We start from the raw sequence: 5,057 nt of genomic DNA on the forward strand, positions 1-5,057 counted from the left end.
TTTCCCTCGCGATCTGGTTCGTTGCCCTTATTTTTTCTCGCAGTTCCTGTGCGTAATCCTCGTAGTTATACGTAGGATTCGGGGGTCTGCTCAGGGCTGTCGGTAGTTCGGCTTGTCTTCCGAAAACTAGTTCAAACGGAGTGAATCCAGTCGCCGTGTGGGGGGTAGTATTATACGTATGCATTGCATACGGGATCCATTCGTCCCAGTCCGTCTGCTCTTTATTTATAAAATGTCGCAGATATTCCGCTAATGTTCGGTGCGATCTCTCAAGGGTGCCGTTGCTCTCAGGGTGGTAAGCAGTGGTTTGGATTTTGTCTATCTTCAGTAGCTTACACGCGTTTTTGAAGATTTCGCTTGTAAAGTTTGTCCCTTGATCTGTCAAGATACATTCAGGTGTACCGTATTCTAGGACAATCTTTGTGACAAATTCCTTGCTTACCGTGTTTGCCTCTTGATTTGGAATCGGCATCGCCTTGCTGAATTTTGTCAGGTGATCTTGGAACGTTAGCAGATACTTATTTCCATTTGCTGTCTCTGTCAGTGGTCCCACGATGTCCAGAGCGCATTTTTCGAATGGTCGGCTGGGGGTATCCGTAATTACTAACGGTATCTTATTTCTTTTAGATAGTTTGTTTTTCTGGCAGAGTTCGCATTTTTTAATATGTTTTTCTACGTCTGCCGTTATTCCGGGCCAGTTATATTTTAATCGTATCCTTTTTAGGGTTCTTTCGACCCCTTGATGCCCTCCGGTGGGTGCATCATGGTATTCGTATAATATTTTTCGCTTTTCTTCTTCCGTGTAGCTTTGCACGGTCTCATTATTTTTGTTTTCTTCGTTGCTCATGTGTATTTGATTGTGCTCTCCGTCTTCTTTTAACGCGAGCATTTTATCAGCCGTCTCCGTAATGTGAACCTCTGGTTTCACGTTGCGGCTCAACGCATCGGCGTTTGCGTTCGCGCGTCCGGCCTTATGTACGATTTCGTAATCGTATTCTTCCAATTTTAAACGCCACCGGATTAATCTCGATCCAGGGTCGTTTACACTGAATAGCCATACAAGGGGCCTGTGGTCAGTGATAATTTTAAACTTGGTGCCGTATATGTACGGTCTGAAATGCTTGACGGCCCATACTATAGCCAGTAATTCTTTTTCTGTTGTGCTATAGTTTTGTTCTGCACGGTTTAGCACTCGACTCGCATATGCTATGGGGCGGTCTTTGCCTATCGGTCCTTGCGATAGTACGGCTCCCACTGCGTAATCGGAGGCATCCGTTGTTACGTTGAATTCTTTTGAGAAATCCGGATACTGAAGTACCGGTGCGGTCATTAGCTTCTCTTTTAGTATGTCGAAAGCAATCTGTTGCTCTGTGGACCATACGAATTTTTCTGACTTTTTTGTCAGCTTAGTTAGCGGCTTAGCTATCCTCGAAAATTCGTTGATGAACTTTCGGTAATATCCGGCGAGGCCTATGAAAGATTGCACGTCTTTCACCTTCTGAGGTGCCGGGAAATCTTTTATCGCCTGTAATTTGGCGGGATCAGGGGAGATTCCCTCTTCTGAGATTATGTGTCCCAGGTAATTTACTTCTTTCCGCAGGAACTCACATTTGTCCGGCTGCAGTTTTAAATTGGCTTTTCGTAAGCGCTGTAGTACTTCCTTTAGACGTTTATTATGGTCTTCCAGACTTGAGCCATAAATAACTATATCGTCTAAGTACACAAGGCATTTTAGCCCTTGCATTCCCGTGAGTACTGAGTTCATCAGCCTCTGGAATGTTGCAGGTGCATTTTTTAAACCAAATGGCATTCGATTAAATTCGTAATGTCCATATGGAGTGGAGAACGCTGTCTTTTGCCTATCGCGTTCTGCCATGGGTATTTGGTGATACCCTGACGCTAAATCTAGCGTAGTAAAATACTTGGCGTTTCCTAGTTGGTTCAAAATTTCTTCGATATTGGGCAATGGAAACGAGTCGCCGATCGTTAGATCGTTTAATTTTCGGAAGTCGATGACTATCCGTAGTCGCGGTTTTCCGCTTGAGTCAGCTTTTTTGGGAACCACTAATAAGGGTGCATTCCACTGACTTGTACTTGCTCTGATTATTCCATCTGTGAGCATCTGCTTCATTTGATTATTTACTTCCTCCTTGTGCTTGGTGGGGAGGCGATACGGCCGTACGTTTACCGGTGCCGTGTCAGCGCGCGTGTGGATCTCGTGTTGCACGGCGGCCGTGCAAGACAGGGGTTCTCCGCTCAGATGGAAGACGTCTTGATAATCTTCGCATAAGCGCAGGAGGGCCTGCCGTTCCTCTGAGTTGAGGTGTTGCGTTCGTAGCATTTGTCAAATCCGCTCCTTCCGAGGGAGGTGAGATTTGTTTTTTGGTTCAGCGACCACGGTGTAAACCTCGTGAGGATTTTTCTCGCTTAAATCCTCTACGGTAACGACCGGTGTGTTGATCCGTATTGTCTTATCAGTGGTATTGATTACACTGATCGGACATGAAAAATTTTTTGGTTTTACAAGGCATCTGCCAATGTAAACCCCTGGAGCTGGTTCCTGGGCCCGTACGACTCCAGTTTTGTTTCGATTAGTCACGGCCCTTACAATTGTTTCGCTGCGAGGTTTTAACACGGTTTGTTGATATGACTTGAATTTCAGAGTAACGTCTCTTATCGTTAACTTTTTCTGGTTATAATCGCACGTTACTTGTTGCTTTCGTAGAAAATCTAATTCTAGGATGCCATCGTATTCTAGCGGAAAATCATCCTTTACTACGTATATCGGATGCTTTATCTTATGCTTGCCTAGCTCTATTGTCGCCTGTATTTTTCCTATGGTGTAGACCTTGTGGCCTGTTATTCCAACGAGGGCTATTCTTTCATGGCGAATTTTGGTTTCGCCTTTTAAATTTTTTACTTTTATTAACGAGAGTGTGGCTCCGGAATCGAATAACATGTCGATTTTTCCTGATTTGGTCTCTCGTATTGAAAGTGTGACTAAGTCGAGTCCGCTATCTTTGTGTGCGTCTCGCTTTACATGCGTAACTTGATACGCGGCGGCGGTGCCCGTCGTGCTCGAGTCATCGTCCGAGCTCTCGTCGCTACTTGCCGTATCGGCATGTTTTATCATTTTGACGGCCTTACTTGTACGCTGTTTAGCGTCCTTTTCTATTTTCCTTTTTGGCTTTGCTTCCGGGCGATCCTCGTCTTTCGGTGGAGGTCGCCCATGCAGGGTCCAGCAGTCGTTTCGGCTGTGGCCCGTTTTCTTGCAGTAACTGCATTGTTGTACTGCTGTATTTACTCGTGGCCGTCCTTCCGGTCGGGGTAATTCGAACCGGTTGGCGTATCTGCTGCTTCGGCAGTCTCTTCCGTCGTGTCCTATTTTTCCGCACTTTCCGCAACGGATGGTCGGAGCACGGTTATTGCGTTGGGCATTTGGCATATCCCGCCTATTGCCGTTGAGGCGCGTGCTTGCCCCCTTAACTTTTTCTTCCGCACTAGCTCCTGCGATTGCTTCTTGAAGCGTGTTGTACCGTTGGGCTCGAACTAATAGCTTTATTTCTTCGTGTAGCCCTATCTGGTAGTTGTAAAGGGCTTGTTCCTTGATGCTCTCAAGTATCGCCCGCTGCTGTTCTATTGTATGGTTTTTTCCTTCCTCCATGGATTCGTATAACTCCATGGCCAAGTTGTCTACTCTTCGTCCAAATTCTTGAGCGGTTTCGTTTGATTTTTGTTTCAGGGAGTTAAATTCGAGCTGCAAATGGGCGGTGCTGCGCTTGCCCAGATATTCATTTTCTAATTCCCTTTTTAACTGGTCGTAGTTTTCTATATCGCGAGTGTGGAAATCCATCATCGCCTTGCCCTTGAATTTGGTACATAGTATCGCGTCGAGGAGTATGAATTCATCCGACGGATGTATGTTTTTCATCGCATAGGAGCTGGCGTTTAAAAATTCTCGTACTCGTTCCCTCGAAGTTCCATTAATTTCGGGGATCATATTTCGCGCTTCTTTCAAGCTTAAATTGTAAGTGTTGGTCCCATGTCGATGTCGTACATCTCGGGGTGAGTGCCCATACGACAGATCTAACGCATGGTTAGTCGGTTGTCGCGTATTTCTAGCCGTTTCTCGCGGCGGCGGCTGTGCTTCGTGTCGGTTTCCAAGCTGGAAACGAAGCTCGCGAATTTCGAATAGCAGGTCATGGAGCATCATATTCTCCATGGGATGCATCGGTCGCCTATGAATTTGTGGCGCCGTCGGTGAACTTCCGCTTTGTTCACTTAAATTATTACGGAGCTCTTGTGCTTCCTCTTCGGGTTCTTCCCGGATTACGCGAGGCGACGCATGTGGTAGGGAGCGTGTCGACGGTCCCGCTACGTCTGTCCGCGTTGGTGAACGTGTGTCCATATTGTCGTTTATTAGACTAAAGTCTGGTCCCTGTATCGGGAACGCGCGTTCAGTCGTGATATTTGGCGAATTTGCTCGACTATTCAAAAGTCGAAGCGCGTTATCGAATATTTCTTCTAACGCGTCTTGAACAACGTTAAGCGCTGTATCAGTGTTTTGGTCGGACATTTACGTTCGAGTGTAAGCGCGTGTGCTGAGTTCGCGTTTTATTTCGCGGTATCGTATGTCGCGTTGCGCTAGTGCGTTTGCATTCGTATGCCTTTGAAGTACAGTAGCTATCTTAGCTATGTCTTTTTACGGTAATCGCGGTTACCGGGGGTCAACCGATATTTTGCTCTATTTGTGTTACAGTTTTATGTCGTCCTACGCTCGTTTCGCGTTACAATTTAATGTTTGTCGGACTTACATAAGTACGATGAGCTGCATGGTGCGGCGATCAGCTGAGCCTTGTCGCGGTAGGTCTCGGCGTCGTCTCGAGTTTCTCTCTTATCGCTGACGCGCTCCGGCGTGGCTGGCTTCCTGGCCTGTACAGCTGATTGCTCGGTGACGCTTGGTTCCTCTTGGATCTTCCTTTTGGCAGTGCAAATCCCACCGCTGCCACCACTGTTGTGGTCCTCCTTTTGGCAGTGCAATATCCCACCGCTGGCAC

Source organism: Monomorium pharaonis, chromosome 5, assembly GCF_013373865.1.
Source record: "Monomorium pharaonis isolate MP-MQ-018 chromosome 5, ASM1337386v2, whole genome shotgun sequence".
Lineage (NCBI taxonomy): Eukaryota > Metazoa > Arthropoda > Insecta > Hymenoptera > Formicidae > Monomorium > Monomorium pharaonis.